At 49.8% G+C, this 21,291-nt stretch overlaps 1 long non-coding RNA gene across 1 annotated transcript in view; it reads right to left on the minus strand.

Annotated features, from left to right (window-relative positions):
* Positions 1-1,888: 1,888 nt before the first annotated feature.
* The window catches only part of LOC137535593 (uncharacterized), a 139,697-nt gene continuing 120,294 nt past the window's right edge, over positions 1,889-21,291 (minus strand). The window contains exons 4-5 of the long non-coding RNA XR_011024415.1: positions 10,581-10,717; positions 1,889-2,151 (exon numbers count right to left, since the gene is read on the minus strand). This is a non-coding gene — a long non-coding RNA (uncharacterized lncRNA). The remainder of the gene's footprint in view (positions 2,152-10,580; positions 10,718-21,291) is intronic.

Raw genomic sequence — 21,291 nt, forward strand, 5'->3', positions numbered from 1 at the left:
ACACGATGCAATTCGAATACGATTCTATTTACGATCCGATTAAATCCCACATGTCCGATCGGGATTCAATCCGATTTGCCATTGCAAAACAATGGCAAATTGAACTGAATCGAATTCCGATCGGACATGTTGGATCGTGTAGATGGGGTTTTAGAGCTTACCTGCACAGTCATTGGCTAATACATTGAATGCTGATATATCTTCTTCAAGACTAATGCTAGGTACACACACTGAGATTTTTAGGCAGATTTATTGTCAGATCGATTATTTCAACGTCCAATTTAATTTCCGATCGATTTCTGAATATTTTCCGATCGTTTTCCATTCACTTCCATCAGAAATCAATTCGGACATGTTGCAAATCGATCTGACAGTAAATCTCTGTCTGTACCAGGCTTTATGCTAGGTACAGACAAACAAGAAGTGTTCATTCAGGTAATAACTATGTACAATTTAAAGGTATTACCTAAATCAATGCTTGTTTTAACCCTTTAGCAGCCAATTTATTTAGAAGCTTGTAAGTGCTCCAGGCCAATTTATTTTAGCTTTTTTTTATGTATTTGTTACATTTCCCTGCTTCTAATTACGGTAGTACTGCTGTTATATCTACTTATGGCCGCTTGTCACTAGAGCAGGGGTCTCAAACTCGTGGCCCGCGGGCCGTTTGCGGCCCTCGATACAATATTTTGTGGCCCTCGCTGGCAAAAGCTTCCTTATAGTTCGCTTCAGTGCTCCCAAGTAATCCGCCGCATCCCCGCCGCTAAACGAGGGCTGCAGAGACCCTAAATCGCCCAGGGGGCAATCTGCTGGCATTTCCTGGAAGGGGCAGAGCTTTCAGCTTCAGCTCTGCCCCTCCTGACGTCAATCGCTGCACGGTGCGCCGCGATTGTGAAATTCCTTATGCGGCCCAGCCTCATCCTGACTTTGCCTCCTGTGGCCCCCAGGTAAATTGAGTTTGAGACCCCTGCACTAGAGGGTAGTGTGAGAATAATATAAGACTTCTGCTTTCAGTTTCTATATTTTCTGCTTCGTAGAAAAAATGTGCTGTAAATTATTGGAATGCTTTAAATTCAAAAGCAGTACGAGGTTACTATTAAGGTTGCTAATGGATATCTGCTGAGCCTCCACATTGAGGTGTCATATATACTCCTGACCACTGTTAGGGAGCCCTGGAGTGCAATCTGGTGGGCACTAGGCAGCAAAGATAATTGTCACTTGAGGGGGGTGCTGGTGAAGATCCATGGTCACTTAGATCCTGTGCTCTAAGGGTTACCCTCCCCTCAGTGGAACTGTGAACTACAATTACTGCCCTTAACCATGACACTATCCAGCCACTATGCTCAGCAGCGTTAAAAATGTAAAGGGACTCTAAGCACCTCTCATGGGTATGCCTTTAAACACACCCACGAACAATTGTGTCAGCACACTTAAAGAAACTCTGAAGTCACCTAAAAACAAGGTTTTTACTTTAAAAACCTTTTTAACCTAATTTCCCCTCCTAAAACGCTGCATCCCCACGGCTGATAATGCCATAAATCACCCCAAATTAGCTGGAGCACATCGCCGGGCTCCTTCCGCATTGAGGCAGAGCTTTCAGCTGCAGCTCTGCCTCTACATGCGTCCATCATCGCGGATCGCCGCCTCTTCCCCGCCCCTCTGCGTTCCTTCACTGGGAGAGGTGGAGATACGCACTGATTGAAGTGCATCCTCCAGCAGCAAAATCCACAACCAAGAAAGTCTTGGAGTTTGCCAGGGGTAATTAGGGATGATTTATGGTGTTGTCAGCCGTGGGGATGCAGTGTTTTAGAAGGGGCAATTAAGTTAAAAAGGTTTTTAAAGTAAAAACCTAGTTTTTAAGAGACTTCAGTCTCTTTAAAAGCCTCTTGTTTTATCCAAACTCCCCCTGGTATTGCCACTATAAAATGCATGGAGCTAGACACCTTCATACAAAGTTGTGCTATGACCCCTCTGGAGGAGCCTTTTGCAATGGCCATGCATGTAACGTCCTCTTCCTGCTTCCTTCACTTGTTCAATGGCCATGCATGTCCTTTCCTCTTCCTGCTTCATTCAGTGATGCACTTCTCTATCAGAACTTCTGGGTCACTCCTGTCCAGACCCCAGAGGAGTAATCTCTAACATAGTCAGCCATGACTGAAATCGAACGAAAACAATTTGTTGTAGAATGGCGATTCAGGCATCAAATAAAAGAGGAGAGCACAAGCTACAGAACAGCAGAACGATATGCATCTTTAAGCACTTCGCAGTACTGGTCAGAGTCCCTTTAATGTCTCAAAGTTTGTTTTCCAATTCACTTTATTTTACTTGTAAAAAGTTATTTTTTTTTGTTTGCATAACTTTTTTGAATGATTATTTGTAAGAGTGTTGAAGGATTGTTGCTATAGCAAAGGGCTGTGTATGTGAATGGCAGTTGAATGCTGCTTTTTGATCTGGAACGTAGATCCCATGTCCTAGAACCAACACCAGCACTTTTAGGATTTTTTTTTATGACCGCCTCAAAACAGTAACTAGTTAAAGATGGCACATTCTTGGACTCGGCTCATTACAGTGCTCTGCAGTGCTATTTGTAATGGTACATGTACTAAAAAGAAAAAAAAATCACTCATGCATGAAGGAAAGAACATCTAGATGAGTGATTGCTTTTACTGAGCATGAGCAGCTTGTAACGGAGGAGACCAAGTCCTATGAACAATGCAATAATTCTAATGCCCCCCCCCCCCCAACCTCCCTTCTACCCTGCCCCTCTCCCCACCTCTTCCCCTGCCTTAAATACCCCTCCCCCCATTCTTTACATCCTCACTCTCCCCTCCTCCCCCCTCCCTTCCGACTTCCTTTCCCACCACCCCTCTCCTCCTGCCTCTTCCCTCCCCCACTTCTCTCCCTCTGCCCAGTCACTCTTCTTTTGCTCTTCCCCCCCCCCAGCCCTTCATGCCATCTTTTCAACTCCTCCCCCTTTTCCCTCCCCTCCTCTACTCTTCCCCCCCCCCAATTTCTCCCCTTATCTTTAGCTCTTCCCCCATGCTCTCCTTCCCTCTCAATGCCCTGCCCTTTCCTCTTCTCTCCCTGCCTTTCCCCTTTATTCCCCCCACTTCTCCATTACCTTACCCCTTTTTTTCTTCCCTTTCCACCTCACATTCTCCTCTCTCATCCCCTAACTCCATCTTCACCCCTTTCCCTCCACCTTGATTGCCACTCTCTTCCTCCTCCTCTTCTCCTTTTTCCAACTCCCTCTTCTCTTCCCCTTCTACTTTTCCTTCTCTCTTTTCCTTCCCTCTTCCCTCCCCTCTTCTACTTTCTACTCTTTCTCTTCATCCCCCACCCTGCTTCCCTCTTTCACCCCCCCTCCCCCCAACACACACACTTAACCCTCCTCCACCCTCTTCCCTCCCATATGCCCTACCACCCTTCTTTTCTCTTCCTTCCTCATCACCCCTCTCTCCTTTCTTTGCCCCCCTTCCCCCCCCCCCCACCTTATTTTCCCACTACTCTCCCCCCCCCCCCTCCTATCTCTCCTTACCCCCTCCTTCCTTACATCTCCCCACCCTCCCAACTTCACTAGCTCCTTCTCATCATCCCTCACCTCCCCTCTTTAAAAGTCAGCTGTGGCGAGAGATATGTGGAAATTACCCTTTATTTCCTTTTAAACAAAACCAGTTGCCTGGCTATCCTGCTGATCCTCTGGCTAAAAGTATTAGAGGCATAGACCCTGAACAAGCATGCAGCAGATCAGATGTTTCTGACATTGTCAGATCTGAAAAGATTAGTTGCATACTTGATCTGTGACTAAAAGTATTAGAGGCAGAGGATCAACAGGATAGCCAGGCAACTGGTATTACTTTAAAGGGAACCTAAACTGAGAGGGATATTGATGTTTCCTTTTAAGCAATATAGTTGACTGGCAGTCCTGCTGATCTCTTTAGCTGCAGAAGTGGCAGAATCACGCACTGGAAACAAGCATGCAGCTAATCCAGTCTGACTTCAGTCAGAGCACCTGATCTGCATGCTTGTTGAGGGGCTGTTGCTAAAAGTATTAGAGAGACAGGATCAGCAGTAGAGTCAGGCAACTGATATTATTTTAATAGGAAAAATCCATATCCTTCTCAGTTTAGGTTCTCTTTAAAGGAAACCAATATGGCATCGTCCACATACCTCTTCCTCAATTATCCTTTAACTCCCTCCCCATCTCTCTTACCTATCTCCTCTTCCCTCCATATCCTAACCTTCTCTTCTCCACCTTCCTTGCTTCTCTTCCAAATTCAACCCCTCCTGCTTTTCTATTTCTGTCCCTCCCTTTCCCTCCTCCCTTCCTTCTCTCCTCCACACCTCCTTCCCTACCCCCTCCTTCACCCCCCATCTTCTGCCTCTCCCTTTCCTGACACCTTCTCAACTCCTCTCCCTCTTCCCCCCCCCCCCCCTCTTACTCTCTCATCTCTACCCTTTTGCCTCAATTCCTCCCTTTCCCCCACTCTTCCCTCTCCTCCCTCTACCATTACACTTCCTTTTCCGTACCTTTCCTCATCTCCCCCTTCCTTCCCTTTGCACCTCCCATTCTCCCCTCCCCTTACCTTCCTTTTCCACCTCTCCTCCTTCTGCCTTTCCCTCATTGATGTCCCCTTTTCCCTCCCCCTTTCTACTATACCTTTTTACTCTCTCCTTTTATGCTATTCCTCCTTTCCCTCCACTTCCACATCATTCCCCACACCACCTCATTTCCCCCTTTCACTTCCCCACAACACTTTCTTTAGTCTTCCTCCTCCCCCCTGTACCAACTACCCATTGTCCCTTCCCCCTTCCATGCACCCTCCTTCTCCACCGTCTTCTTTACCATCCTCGCTACCATCCTTATTTCACTCCATATCTTCTCCCTCATCTTCCCTTCCCTCATCCATACTTATTCCCCCCCCCCCCCCCCCTCCTCTCCATTCCTTTCTTTTCTTCTCCCTACATCCCCTTCTTTTTCCTCTCTTCCCTTTGCTCCTCCCCACATCTCTTCCGTTTCTATCCACCCTGCCCATCTGTCCCTTCCCACCTCCTTCCTTCTCCTCTGCTTCCTTTCTTTCTTCTCCCATCACCACCCATCCTTCCTTTCCTTCCCCCCCCCCTCCCTCCCTCGCCCCTTCCTTCACCTTCCTCCCTTTATCTTTCACCCTTCACCCAGTTGCCTCTTTCTCTCCCTACCTTATTTCCCCCCCCCCTCTCCCCACCCTTACCTTCTGACCCACCTTACTATTTCAATCTCTCTCCCACCCTACCCCCTATACCACCCCTCCTCCCTCTGTAACCCCTAACCTCTCCACCCAACCCTTCTTCCTCTCTCCCTCCCCCTCCTCCCTACCCTTCCTCCTCCTCCTCCTTTACTTCTTCCCTCTTTCTCCACCTTATCGCTCTTCTTCTCTCTACCTACCACCCTCCCCCCCCACTTCCTCTCCATACCTCCCTCCCTTCCCCCACCTACCTCCCTCCCCCCCTTCTTCTCTTCCTCCTCTCTTCCTCCCCCTTCCTTCTCTCCTGCTCCTCTTTTTCCCCCCTCCTCTCCTTCCCTTACCTCCCCTCCACCACCTACCTTTCCTCTCCCTCCCTTCCTCTCCTCTTCCCTCCTTCTCCCCCTTCCCTCCTTCCTCCACACCCCCCACCTCCCTCCCCACCTCCCCCTCTTCCCCTCCCACCCTTCCCCCTCCCACCCACCTCCCCCTCCCCTTCTTGTCTCTCTACCCACCTCCCTCCCCCCTACCCACTTCTCTCCCTTCCACCCTCCCCCCCCCACCTCCCTACCCTACCTTCCTCCCCACCTCCACTCCCTACCCACCTCCCCACCTCCACTCCCTACCCACTTGATTCCCTCCACCCCCCTTCCACCCTCTCCCCCCTCCCTCACCCTACCCTACCTTCTTCACCTCACTCCCCACCTCCACTCCTCCCCATCCCACCCACTTCCTTCCCTCCACCTCTCTTCCACCCTCCCCCCTACTGCTTCCCCCTACCCACCACCCTCCCTCCCAACCTATCCACCTCTCTCCCCTCCCCTCCTCCCTACCTCCCTCCCCACCCCACCCCTCCTACCTCCCTCCCTCCCCTACCCACCTCCCTCCCCTACCCACCTCCCTCCCTCCCTCCCCTCCTACCTCCCTCCCCACCCACCTCCCTCCCCACCCCACCCCTCCTACCTCCCTCCCTCCCCTCCTCCCTCCCTCCCCTACCCACCTCCCTCCCCCCCTCCCCTACCCACCTCCCTCCCCCCCTCCCCTACCCACCTCCCTCCCCCCCTCCCCTACCCACCTCCCTCCCTCCCTCCCCTACCCACCTCCCTCCCCACCCCACCTCCCTCCCTCCCTCCCCACCCCACCTCCCTCCCCACCCCACCTCCCTCCCTACCTCCCCACCCCACCTACCTCCCCACCTCCCTCCCTCCCCACCCCACCTCCCTCCCCTACCCACCTCCCTCCCTCCCTCACCCACCTCCCTCCCCTACCCACCTCCCTCCCTCCCCTACCCACCCACCCCCCTCCCTCCCTCCCTCCCCTACCCACCTCCCTCCCTCCCCTACCCACCTCCCTCCCTCCCTCCCTCCCCTTACCTCCCTCCCTCCCTCCCCTACCCACCCACCTCCCTCCCACCCACCCTCCCCTACCCACCCACCCCCTCCCCCCTACCCACCCACCTCCCTCCCCTACCCACCCACCACCCTCCCCTACCCACCTCCCCCCTTACCCACCTCCCTCCCTTACCCACCTCCCTCCCTCCCCTACCCACCTCCCTCCCCCCCCACCTCCCTTCCTCCCTCCCCTCCTCCCTTCCCTCCACCCCTCCTCCCTCCCCCACCTCCCTCCCCCTCCACCTCCCTCCCCACCTACCTCCCTCCCTCCCCTCCTCCCTCCCCCACCTCCCACCCCCCCACCTCCCCCCCCACCTCCCTCCCACCTCCCTCCCCCCACCCCACCCCCCCTCCCCTCCTCCCCCCCACCTCCCTCCCCCACCTCCCTCCCCCCCCACCTCCCTCCCCACCTACCTCCCTCCCTCCCTCCCTCCCCACCTCCCTCCCTCCCCACCACCCTCCCTCCTTCCCCCCCCCCACCTCCCTCCCTCCCCCCCACCTCCCTCCCTCCCTCCCCCCCCACCTCCTCCCTCCCTCCCAACCCACCTCCCACCCTCCCTCCCTCCCTCCCCTACCCACCTCCCACCCTCCCCTACCCACCTCCCTCCCTCCCTCCCTCCCCTACCCACCTCCCTCCACCCTCCCTCCCTCCCCTCCACACCTCCCTCCCCTCCACACCTCCCTCCCCACCACACCTCCCTCCCTCCCTCCCCTCCACACCTCCCTCCCTCCACACCTCCCTCCCTCCCCTACCCACCTCCCTCCCCTCCACACCTCCCTCCCCTCCACACCTCCCTCCCTCCACACCTCCCTCCCCTCCACACCTCCCTCCCCTCCACACCTCCCTCCCTCCCTCCCCTCCACACCTCCCTCCCCTCCACACCTCCCTCCCTCCCCTACCCACCTCCCTCCCCTCCACACCTCCCTCCCCTCCACACCTCCCTCCCTCCCTACCCCCCTCCCTCCCTCCCCACCCCCCCTCCCTCCCTCCCCACCCCTCCCTCCCTCCCTCCCCACCTCCCTCCCCACCTCCCTCCCTCCCCACCTTCCTCCCTCCCCACCTCCCTCCCTCCCCACCTCCCCACCTCCCTCCCTCCCTCCCCACCTCCCTCCCTCCCTCCCCACCTCCCTCCCTCCCCCCCCACCTCCCTCCCTCCCACCTCCCTCCCTCCCTCCCTCCCCACCTCCCTCCCTCCCCCCCTCCCTCCCTCCCCACCTCCCTCCCTCCCCACCTCCCTCCCTCCCCACCTCCCTCCCTCCCCACCTCCCTCCCTCCCCACCTCCCTCCCTCCCCACCTCCCTCCCTCCCTCCCCACCCACCTCCCTCCCTCCCTCCCCTCCACCCTCCCTCCCTCCCCTCCACACCTCCCTCCCCTCCACACCTCCCTCCCCTCCACACCTCCCTCCCTCCCCTCCACACCTCCCTCCCTCCCCTACCCACCTCCCTCCCCTCCACACCTCCCTCCCTCCTCCCCTCCACACCTCCCTCCCTCCCTACCCACCTCCCTCCCCACCCACCTCCCTCCCCACCTCCCTCCCTCCCTCCCTCCCCACCTCCCTCCCTCCCCACCTCCCTCCCTCCCCACCTCCCTCCCTCCCTCCCTCCCCACCTCCCTCCCTCCCCACCTCCCTCCCCACCTCCCTCCCTCCCTCCCTCCCCACCTCCCTCCCTCCCTCCCCACCTCCCTCCCTCCCCACCTCCCTCCCTCCCTCCCCACCTCCCCACCTCCCTCCCTCCCTCCCCACCTCCCCACCTCCCTCCCTCCCTCCCCACCTCCCTCCCTCCCTCCCCACCTCCCCACCTCCCTCCCTCCCTCCCTACCTCCCCACCTCCCTCCCTCCCTCCCTCCCCACCTCCCTCCCTCCCTCCCTCCCTCCCTCCCTCCCTCCCCACCTCCCTCCCTCCCCACCTCCCTCCCCACCTCCCTCCCTCCCTCCCTCCCTCCCTCCCCACCTCCCTCCCTCCCTCCCCACCTCCCTCCCTCCCTCCCACCTCCCCCCCTCCCTCCCCCCCTCCCTCCCCACCTCCCTCCCCACCTCCCTCCCTCCCTCCCCACCTCCCTCCCCACCTCCCTCCCTCCCTCCCTCCCCACCTCCCTCCCTCCCTCCCTCCCTCCCCACCTCCCTCCCTCCCCACCTCCCTCCCTCCCTCCCTCCCTCCCCACCTCCCTCCCTCCCTCCCTCCCTCCCCACCTCCCTCCCTCCCCACCTCCCTCCCTCCCTCCCTCCCTCCCTCCCTCCCTCCCTCCCCACCTCCCTCCCTCCCCCCCTCCCTCCCTCCCTCCCTCCCTCCCTCCCTCCCTCCCTCCCCCCCTCCCCCCCCTCCCCACCTCCCTCCCTCCCTCCCCACCTCCCTCCCTCCCTCCCCACCTCCCTCCCTCCCTCCCCACCTCCCTCCCTCCCCACCTCCCTCCCTCCCTCCCCACCTCCCTCCCTCCCTCCCCACCTCCCTCCCTCCCTCCCCACCTCCCTCCCTCCCTCCCCACCTCCCTCCCTCCCTCCCCACCTCCCTCCCTCCCTCCCCACCTCCCTCCCTCCCTCCCCACCTCCCTTTTCTATGGTCCCACCCCTTGATCCGGTTTTATCCCTGCAAAAGATAGTTTGGTGAGATCACCGTTGTGTTTTTCCCACATATGTTAGATAACGCGTGGAGATCTTTTGCCTGACTTTAATGAGCCATAACGTTCCCTAAAGCGAAACTTAGCCTCCGTAGAAGTGCAGTTTGTGTGCGAAACAGCCGTCAGGCATCCTTTACCCAGCCCCCACCGATAGCTACAGCACCTCCTCACTCATCCTGGTATTTACATTCATTTTTCATGCAACCTGTCGCAAAAGATCAGTATCAAAAAGTTAAAATGTTTGCACTGCTGTAGTGGCTTCATTTATTTGTGCAAATAAAATACCTGGGTTTAAATTTTGGTAGCATGTATTATTGTAAAACTAGAATGAACGAAAACAAGAAAAAAAAAAAAGGGGAAAAAAATTATTTCTTAAATATTCCTGGTAAAATGTAATTAGAAAAAAAAATCATAGCAAAATGTATCACCCAAAGAAAGCATAATTGAGGGCAGAAAAAACAAGATATATATGATTTTGTTGTGATAAGTAGTAATAAAGTGGGAGGAGCACTGAAATGATGCATAGGGTGAAATACACTGAAGGCTGAAGTGGTTAAAGGACCATTATCACGAAAAAAGTAGGCAGTTAAAATCTGACAGAACAAACATTTTGGGCCAGTCCATTTCCTCATGGGGATTCTCAGGGTTTTCTTTATTTTCAACAGCATTTCCTGAACAGCAATTGCAAAGTCTGACAGTCAAAATAGTGTGCAAGTTAGTAGGGAGGCTGGCTGGTATCTTACTATTTTGGCAGTTAAACTGCTGTGCAGGAAATGCTGTTAAACACAAATAAATACTGAGACTTCCCCATGAAAAGATGGACTGGCCCAAAACCTGTCAGTTCTGTCAGATTTTTAAATGGCTACTTTTTTTGCGATAGTAGTCCTTTAAAGAGGAAGTCCAGTGAAAATAATGTAATAAAAAAAGTGCTTCATTTTTGCAATAATTATGTATAAATGATTTAGTCAGTATTTGTCCATTGTAAAATCTTTTAAATCCCCGATTTACATTCTGACATAAATCACATGGTGACATTTTTACTGCTGGCAGGTGATGTAGCTGCAGCTTGCTGTTTTGGCAGTTGGAAACAGCTGAAACCAGCTATTTCCCACAATGCAACAGGGTTCACAGTCAGGAAACTGCCAGGACCATGGTCCTCAGTTTCTTGTGGGAGGGGTTTCACCACAATATCAGCCATACAGAGCCCCCTGATGGTCTGTTTGTGAAAAGGACTAGATTTCTCATGTAAAAGGGAGTATCAGCTACTGATTGGGATAAAATTCAATTCTTGGTTGTAGTTTCTCTTTAAAGCAAACCTGAACTGAAGATTATAATCATATACATATACTTACTTCCAATGTAGTCTACTCCTCAATCTATTTCTCCTCTCCTGCGTCCTGTTCACTGTGATCAATGGAATTCTCCGTCCACCATTTTGAAAAATGGCCAGTACCTCATAACAGCTTCCTGGTCAGCACACTGTTGAACTCTAAATCAGGAAGAAAAAAAAAGAGGGAAGATAAGTACACAGTCACCAAGAAATCGTCTGAGCTTCATGCAAAGAGGAAAATAGTGATTTACAAATTACATCTACATTTCATTTCCTGTAGTTCTAAAAACTCTAGTATACTCCCTTTACCCAATGGAAGCAAACACACACAAAAATTACAATACAATTCAGGAAGCTTACACTACAAGAGAATAGTAACTGGCGGAACCCACATTCTTCCCTAATGCTGGGAATACACAGTTTGTTTTTTTAGCTGATAAGATGGTTCGATAGATAATTTCCGACATGTCCGATCTCCCTTTCTATTCTTTGGCTGCTCGTTTTCAGATAGAAGTGAATGGAGAAAGATAAGAAGAAGGAGCGGAGAATAAAAGAATCAACTGCAAAATCGAGTGGCAAAAACGGCAGAGAGGAGAATCGTACCGTGCATAAGAAACCCAGAGGGAATGTTTGTTGAAGGGGGGGGGGGGGAGGGATTTTGTCCAAACACCACCATTGTGCATGGGGCATCAGAGAAAGGGTGGCCCTGAGAGTAGTGCATTACACATTACCTGCTCCTGGCAGCGATACAGGTACTCATCACTTCCTCTATACTTTACAAGTGCTGCTCAGGTGGACAATCACCATGGGGCTTTTGTCACAGGACATAGGACTGAAGCCACCTGGGGACTGGATGACTGCACAGCCTTGAAAACTGAACAGTATCACCACTGGGAGCAGGTATAATGACGTCACTGCCACTCTGTTATGTAAAGGACTGCCCCATCCAGGGCCGGGCCGGGCCGAGGCATAGGCTGGAGAGGCTCCAGCCTCAGGGCGCAGTGTAGGAGGGGGCGCACAATTCATTCAGCTGTCATTCATAATTGTGTATGAAGCAGAAAGAAATAACAAAAGGGGATACATAGCAGTGACTGCAAGCCAGATAACTAGATATTAAGGTGTTGGGGAGGTTGTGGGCCCATTGGCCCTCTTAGTCTAATAGCAATCAGTGTGTGACAGCTGGGGTGGGAGGGATGGAGGGGCGCACTTTGGTGTCTCAGCCTTGGGTGCTGGAGGACCTTGTCCCTGCTCTGGCCCCATCCAGCCCTAGTTTGGCACACACACTCACTGTGCAGTGGCCACAGATGTGCAAATGTCCAATCATCTTCTGTCTAGGTACTCCATAGCACTCGTCACATTAAGCACTATACTAATGTCTGCCCAGAATAAAGTGTGTTCAGAAGCAAGGATATGCATTCAGTGACACGAGCTTATAACTGGTGCAGATATGAGCAGAGTTCACAGTCGAGCAATTAGCTTACACATGGCTGGAGACTTGAATACTGTTGTTGTTCAGGTAGGTGAACATAAAGATTTTAAACACCTGCAGATATGTACCGGTGTCAGTTCAATTAGAAGAAAATGATCTGAAAGTTGACATTGCATGAAATATATGAAGTATCTGCACTGTGCACCTGGATCTTCCAGTCACCTTTCTCTACAGTTCCCTTCACATAAGGTGAAATAGCTTTCTGCCCCAGGCCTGGAGCCAGAAACACAAATATATTATCTATGTTCAATACGTTCACAAGATGGGATAATGGCTAAAGTTCCAAATGCAGTGCTTCAAGGTTACCAGAGCCCAAACAGATGAGAAACTGGGGGTGGGGGGGGGGGTGGGGGGTGGGGGGTAGTTGGCTTGTATGGTGAGCAGTTACTGCTCTGTGCTTGTGTGCGACATCACACACAAACGCAGAGCGGTCCTGGCCATGGGGTCCCGCACTGATGTACGAGTGCCAGCAGAGGTTGCGTGCTACAGCATGCGTGCAGCCCAGCCAGATAGCCACAATGCTCCCGACCGGGCAGTTCAGAACAGCTAAACTAGTGAGCAGAAAGGTGATGAGCATCAGGACAGCTGACCATACATGCCTGCTCCCCTCATCTCTCATCTATGTTTGGGCTCTGGTATCCTTTAAAGCAAACCCAATTATTATTATTGATTTATAAAGCGCCAACATATTCCGTGGTGCTGAATTGTGTGTTTGCTACTAAAGTTCTATTTCTTCACTGTACTAAAGAAAAGAGTCTCATTGTTTTCTAATACAATAAGAGTTAAACACAAACAAAAAAAACTTCAGTTCCGGTATCTATGCAAGAGCTTCTCAGCTATCTAACCCAACTTGGGTCAAAGATAGTCCAGTTTTCTGAAGCATTTATACATTAAACAAAAACATTGAAGTTCCCTGCAGTAAAACCTTATCTGAACCTGTCTCTCAAAGGGTCATTATTTTATAGATCACAAGAAAGCAGTAATAGAGTTTGGTTTTAAAACTGTGACAATATGATGCAATGTTATATTTTTATTTTGTTATTTAGCCATTTATGAGACTTGACTTTGCTATTCATTATCTGTACTACACATACAATTCATTTTATCATTTTTCATTTCAGGTTTTCTTTAAAGAGAATCTGTATTGTTAAAATCGCACAAAAGTAAACATACCAGTGCGTTAGGGGACATCTCCTATTACCCTCTGTCACAATTTCGCCGCTCCTCGCCGCATTAAAAGTGGTTAAAAACTGTTTTTAAAAGTTTGTTTATAAACAAACAAAATGGCCACCAAAACAGGAAGTAGGTTGATGTACAGTATGTCCACACATAGAAAATACATCCATACACAAGCAGGCTGTATACAGCCTTCCTTTTGAATCTCAAGAGATCATTTGTGTGTTTCTTTCCCTCTGCAGCTATCTTTCACTGAAGTGTCAGGCTGTTTCTTCCTGCAGAGTGCAGACAGCTCTGCCTGTATGTAATTCCTCAGTATGTGAAAGCCCAGCCAGCTCAGAGGAGGATTTATCCAGCTTGTAAAAGATAAGAGAGAAGAGAGAAGCTGCCCTAATTTAAATAACACACAGGCAGTGTGCATAGAGGGGCCAGGAGGGGGGAGATGCATCACAGAACCACAACACTGAAGAACTTGGCAGCCTTCCAGACACAGGCCAACAAGTCTGACAGGAGAGAGATAAGTTGATTTATTACAGAGATAGTGATAGTAGAAAGTGCTGCAGTAAGCCAGAGCACATTAGAATAGATTTTGGAACTTGTAGGATGGAAGAAAACCAAATGAACTTTTTGTTACGGAGTCTCTTTAAAGTACACCTGAAGGGAAAGGCATATGGTTGCTGCCATATTTAGTTCCTTTTAAACAATACCATTTGCCTGACAGTCTCTTTGGCTGCAGTAGTGTCTGAGCAGATTAGCTGCATGCTTGTTTTAGCTGCTCATTTCAGGTGTGCGATTCAGACTTCAGTCAGAGCACCTGATCTGCACGCTTGTTTAGGGTCTATGGCTAAAAGTATTTGAGACAGTAGATCAGCAGGACACTCAGACAATATGTCAGTCTCCATATTCCTCTAATTTCTGGTGTGCTTTAAACTGACTTTGCTTACCAGAAACCGTGACCAATTTTGTCTACTGGTTTCTCCAATAAATTGTGAGATGCCTCCAATAAGAAGCATATGTACAGTGGCGTAGCTAAGGAGCTGTGGGCCCCCGGTGCAAGTCTTACATTGGGGCCCCTAAGCACTCTATACATAACAATTGACGCGGCCCACCAAAACCTGCCAAGGACAACCACAGTGTCAGAGGTACAAGAAGGGGATGGGGAACAGTGTGTTAGTGATTACTGCTATTCAAAGGATCTATAGAAGTGAATATTACCAGCACAGGACCAACAGAGAGCTAATACTGTGATGAAGGGTGGACTCTTCGGGGCCCCTTTGGCCCAAGGGCCCCGATGCGGTCGCTACCTCTGCACCCCCTATTGCTACGCCCCTGCATATGTAGGCTCTGGCCTGGGGCGGCTGCTACTCAAGGGGTGGCTATAAATGGAAGAGGGAATATCTGCATATGGAAAAGGAAACTGATAAGCTACAAATGGTAGGCAACACAAGTAAAATGGGAGCCTCCAGCCATGGGGCTGTACATAAGAAGGAATGCTGTACTGTACGTATTCAATGCCAAGCAGCAGCTAAAGCAAATACAATTCTGGGATGCATAAAACAGGAAATAAAAATCACAAGATGCTACTGTACTATTCCCTCTGTATAAATCACTTGTGAGGCCACATCTGGAGTATGGAATATGGTTTTGGGCACCTCACTATGTAACTGTTCTATCAGGTCCATGTCCTTCCCAAAGATTGGCAACTAAATTATTTAGAAGGATGGAAGATCTCACCAAGAAATGTTGGACAAACTGGGTTGATTTAGCTTGAGGAAAAAAAACAGCTAACAGGTGACCTGATTCATGTAAAGCAGAGATCATTAAATCTGAAGAATCAATACTTACCCAGGGCTCCCTCCAGCCCCATAAACATGTGCGCAGAAGACCCAGGCTGGACCTGACTGAGCCAGTTACCGAGGCTGATCGCGGCTAACCGGCAGACTGCGGGAGGACGGCAAGGGGGATATGATCTGTGTATGGAGGAAAAAAAGGTTTTGCCATATAGAATTTGTCATATCTACATTTAAAGGGGCTTGGATGCTTTCTTTTCATTGAACATATAGGACTCTTTCACACCAAAAAACGCAAGCACATTTTGCAATTTCACTATGTTGGCCTCAATTAAAAACGCAGGATTCCAACTGTAACCTTACTGTGCGTGCGTTTTGGAAAATTGCAAGCCTAAAACAAAAAGGATTGCAGCTAGTGTGAAAGGGTTTTTTTTTTTTTTTGCCTTCCCCTGGATCAAATGGGATCTGTAAGGCTGCAGGAGAGAAAGGCGCCTAATGCTTTTTTTTTAATTTTTTTGTATTATTCTGGTTGGACGGATTTCTTTTTTCATCCAAACTACCCATGTTACTATGTACATGAATGCTGCACATGAAAGAGGAGGAGGTATACAGAAATTACACCTTGCATGTGTGTAACAATGTACAGAAGGTAGGGCTGCACATGGAAGGGGTGACAAAGTATAAAACCAGCCTAGCACAACTCCATCTGTAAGACAAACCAGCAAACCATTATCACTTCAGAAGTCATGTGATCTCAAAAGCTAGGGGGGAAAAAAAAACCTGGTACATGCATGTTCATTGGCTGTTCAGGGAACAATTTAAAAAAATACAATAAAATTGTCTTGAAAATGTAACAGTAAAGGCTGGTGCAAACCAAGAGCGCATCTGAGCGATTTTAAAACGCTAGCGCTTTAAAAAACGCTTGGGCTAATGTAAGGGATGGATCACATCAGAGCGCTGTGATTTTTTTCCCCCAAACTCAAGCGCAGATCCTGCAGCATTTTGGAGGCGATTCAATGCTATGAGGCCCCATTCACACTAGAGTGTTGTGCCGCGATTTCGTCAAAACGCTCAAACACGAGCACTTTTTAAAAGCACCAACGTAATGAAACCCTATGGGCCCATTTTTACTTGGGCAACTTGCGCTAATCACCGCAAATCGCCCAAAAATGCAAACCGCAAACGCGTCGCCTGCATCATTTTCAGGCGATTTCCCGGCGATCGCGTTTGAGTGCTATAGAAGCGCTAAACGCGATCGCGGCAAAATCGCAGCAGTGTTCAGTGATTTTTCCGCGTGAAAAAATCACTCCTGCAAAACGTTTTGTAAGTGTGAATGGGGCCTAACAGCGATTTTCCAAGCTTTTTTTTTTTTTTCTTTTTTGCAAAAGCTGTTTACTTCCAGCTCAAACTGTACAAAAAAAAAAAAATTACGCAAAAATGCTACAAAAATCGCTAGGCATAACTAGAAAGTCGCTAGGCACATGTCTAGAATCACTTAGAAACATTGCGAACGCTAAAAGTTTTCAGAGGCAACTATGCAAGCGATTTTTGGTTTGTACTAGCCATAAGATGCAGGTCATCTGAATGATTTTATAATCCCATTAGTTCGTATTTGGGGGGGGGGGGGGGGGGGTTAAGAGTCTTTTTCTGCACCTTCCACATGCATCAGCCCATGGCAGGACAGCAGCTGATTGTCAGAAATAAGAAACGCTTGGCGTGTGCGGAAAAAAAAACAAAAAAAAAAAACACAGGAACTGTACTTTTTCCCCCCACATGGAAAAAAACCTGCACATTTTAACCTCTTGAGGACCATGGGCTTAAACCCCCCTAGTGACCAGGCTATTTTGTTAAAAATTGGTCGCTGCAGCTTTAAGGCCAAGCTGCAGGGCCGCACAACACAGCACACAAGTGGTTCCCCCCTCCTTTTGTCCCCACCAACAGAGCTCTCTATTGGTGGGGTCTGATCACCCCTGCAGTGTTTTTTTTTTTATATACCGGTAAATAGTTATGTTATTTTTTATTAAATGTAATGTATTTTTAAATATTTTTTTTCCCTCTGTCCCTCCCACCCCCCAGGCAGCCAATAACGGCGATCGGCTGTCATAGGCTTCAGCCTGAGAGCCGATTGCTTTCTTGTCCCCCAGGGGGACAGCCGTGTCACACGGCTGTCCCCAGTACAGCGCTGCTGCAGATCCGCCCACCAAGCAGGAGATGCGCGCGCAGCCTGCACGCGATCTCTTGCAAATGTAAGCCCCATGACTTTACGCCAATCGGCGTTAGGCGGTCCTGGGGATGCCGCCGCGGCCACGCCCATTGGCGCGATGCGGTCGGCAAGTGGTTAAGGGCTCACACCACTAGTGCTTAGAAAAGGCTTCTAGTGGATTTGAAAAAAGCTCTTGCTAATCTAATGCTATGGGGGATTTTTATAAAATCACATCGCTCAAGTGGGATCCCACCCATAGCATTACATTAGCAAGAGCTTTTCAAATCAGAGTGCTCAGAAAAGCGCTCCTAGTGGGTTCCAGGCCTAACACTTGACCAGCAGTGTCCGTAGGAGAGCATTGCTTGTGTTTCACATGCAATTTCATAGTGACAAAAAGCAGGCAACTCCCTGAGGCCTTGTTCACATTGCGGTTCGGCTCGCGTGTCCGTCCGCATTGGGTTTTTGAGGTGTCTTTTTCTGATTCTCGGTGCTTTGGTGAGCAATTCGTTTTCGTGGGGGAGTTTTTAAAAACTGCACGTGGGTGAAAAAAAATCCGAAAACGTCTGCAGTGTGATACTTGCCAAAGGCCACAATCACAGTGGTGCATGTAATGGACTCTTTATAACACGGCTTACCGCACTGCACCAACTATGACATTCACAGTATGAAAAAGTTCTGGTATGTTATTAACTTGCATACTCAGTACTGTACTTTATTATGTCCATCGCCAATACCACTTTAGCACAACAGATGGCGATAGAGCCTTTGACAAGCTTAATAAGAAACCTAAAGGTTGAAAAAAAAAAATCTTGATGGTGACAATTGAGACTATTCTGCACTCTGCAGAGACTAGTTATTGATCTATTTTACACATTTATATAGAGTTTCCTCAGTGCCTTACAGAGAACACTTAAAGTGGAACTCCAGTGAAAATAATGTAATAAAAAGTGCTTCATTTTTACAATAATTATCTATAAATGATTTAGTCAGTGTTTGCCCATTGTAAAATATTTTAAATCCCTGATTTACATTCTGACATTTAGTACATGGTGACATTTTTACTGTTGGCAGGTGATGTAGCTGCTGCATGCTTTTTTGGCAGTTGGAAACAGCCACAGCTATTTCCCACAATGCAGCAAGGTTCACAGACAGGAAACTGCCAGAAGTACCACGGTCCTCAGAGTTTCTTGTGGGAATGGTTTCACCACAATATCAGTCATACAGCGCCCCCTGATGGTCTGTTTGTGAAAAGGAAAAGATTTCTCATGTAAAAGGGGGTATCAGCTACTGATTGGGATAAAGTTCAATTCTTGGTCGGAGTTTCTCTTTAACGGATCACACTGATTGTGGCCGTGAGCTGGTCCAGCATGGCCTGAACTGCTGTATAGCCGATAATTATAAAGCTGGAAGTTGTCAGGTCAATAATGAGAAGTTCTCAGGTATGGTGGGAACATACAAACTCCATGCAGATAGGTTTCTGGGACTCTAGTATGGCAAAGTGATTGTATTGATTAGGTGGTACAGTGGATAAGTAGTAAGCACAAACTTATGAATAATGGTTTTAGCCCTCCTATCAGACAGAGGAAGATAACTGACTGCATATACCTTCAGCACTGAGCTCTCTACTACTTGCTTTCTTGGCACCAATAACCTCTTTCCAACAACTATCATTAGGACCAGCTGATCCTTCTGGTATTCATTTTTGAGTTCCTCTGTTCTATGAATACACTTATATTTAAATCGAGCACTGGAGTATGTGTGGAGAATAGGGAAAACATTAGGTACTCAATGACCCTGGACCTGTTGGGGATGCCCACAGGGCTAGATTTCTGGAGAGGCCCACATAGGCCTGGGCCTTGGGCGGCTGCTACACAAGGGGACGGCTAAACAAGGTAAAGAGGTTACAACTTCAAATGGAGAGGGGAAGATGTGAATGGGGAGCAACACAAGGAAGAGGGACGCTTATGCCACGGGAGCTGTACATAAAAGAGGCTTTTTTACTTCTGTGTTACACAGAGATGAAGGCGCTACACTCATAATGGGAGGGGGCCTGCTATACATGGAAGGACAGTTGGCCTAGGGGTGCAAAAATAATACATCCAGCCTTGGTTCAGGCCCACCCATCTTCTCTGCACCACGCAATACCAAGGAGAAGGTGAGCAGACAATTTATAGGACTGTGTAAATGGAGATGGAAGGAGAATGGCTCTGCAACCAAGTCAAGCTCCAGGTGACATCTCTGACTAGGGATGGTCAAGGACATTCCGCATCAATGCAAGATTATGCAACTTAAAAATAAACAAATTGAATCCTGCCAAGGTGAAATCCGATTGGTCCATTTCCAAGCTGCATAAATTTTTAGGGAGGGTTCAGAGCTTAGCGCCCTCCCCAGTAAGAGAATCCAGATGTGATACCCTGTATAGGTAGCAAGGCGAGCACCCAATGTTAGGTAGCTAGATGTAGCCCATCCTCCAAAGTAAAGGTAGTTCGACAGCTAGACAGGACCCCCAGTATTAGACAGATGCAACACCACTCAGTAGCCAGAGGAGCCCCCAAAAATATTTAAATAAGAATAACTTAAAAAAAGGGTAACCAGTGTCATTTTCCACCGCCTCCTGCTCAGCCATGTTTCTTTTCAAGCTCCACCAGCATGCATGTACAAGTGGGTCATGTGATCATGCAGCTGGAGCTATAGAGATGAAGCTGCTGGAGAAGGAAGAGTTACCTCTCCGCTCGCCACTCTGAAGTTCAGGAGGCTCAGTGGAGGTCCCTATGAGGCCCACAGCAGACCTGTTATTGCCAGATGGTCCCTCAAGTCACAGAGCAGCTGCCTCAGTTGCCTTGTGGGTAATCAACTCTGAATCCTACTGATCAAAGACCAAAAACCTCTTCTATGCGGCCTTCTACAAGTTGTATAAGCTCTGTATTTCCAACTCCACTCTACCTTGGATTACAATACACCTGAACTGAGGAAGATTGGGAGGCTGCCATATTTACTTCCTTCTACATGATAACAGTTGCCTGGCATTTCTGCTGATCTCTCTGGCTAAAGTAGTGTCTAAATCACACACCTGAAACAAACATGTGGCCAGGACCGATGTAAGCCACACAGGGGCCCCGGGGAAAAGTAACTTGAGGCCCCGCCAAGCAAGCAAATTCAGCCACGGGTGCCCCGCTCCACTGGACCTCCCAGGTGGTCTTCTGCTGACTGCTCCCGTAGCCCCTGTAGCTGGGAGCTGAGCCTGAGCTGCCATGCAAGTAGAAAAATACAGTCCTGGAAGCTCAACCGCCCAATATTCACAAACCAGGAAGTCAACCAGTTCACAGGTTCCAAATTAGGTGCACAAATCCACAGGAAAGAAAAGAAGCGACCGGGTCTCCACCTTTATAGCTGCAATTTTAGCAATTTAATATACCATAGTGAAAAAACACTTTGTTTTTTCACTATGGTATATTAAATTGCTAAAATTGCAGCTATCCAGGTGGAGACCCGGTCGCTTCTTTTCTTTCCTGAGCTGCCATGTAACAACTCACTTGTCCCGGCGGCTGTTACATTCAGATCTCAGTCTTCAGCTGTGCTACCTGCGTCTTATTTACACAACATGTGCCGTGCATACAGAAGACTGAGGCAGCGTGGCTGAAGACCGAGATCAGAAAGAAGCAGCTGCTGTGGTACAGGTAAGCGGTTACAAGTCAGCTCATGCTCTGCTGTGGAACATGCGGGGCCAGGGGCTGTGAGAGACCACCTGGGGTCAAGCAGTGCGGGAGCACCTGGATTGGTCAGGGGCGGTTGCCCATTTTGCCTCAATGGAAGTGCCCTGCCTTGCATGTGGTTAGTCCAGTCAGAAAAAAAATCTGCATGCTTGTTCAGGGTCTATGGCTAAAAAGTATACAAAGGCTCAGCAGGACAGCCAGGCAATCTGCATTGCTTAAAAGGAAAAAGATATACTGGCCTCCATAATCCTCTTAAAGCTCAGGTTACTTTAAAGGACACCTGAACTAAGTAAGCACTTCCCAGAACACTTATTGACAAATGTTGGGCGATTTCTTTACCAGCAAGCAAGAGTAATTAAATG

This window comes from Hyperolius riggenbachi, chromosome 10 (assembly GCF_040937935.1).
Source record: "Hyperolius riggenbachi isolate aHypRig1 chromosome 10, aHypRig1.pri, whole genome shotgun sequence".
Taxonomy (NCBI): Eukaryota; Metazoa; Chordata; class Amphibia; order Anura; family Hyperoliidae; genus Hyperolius; species Hyperolius riggenbachi.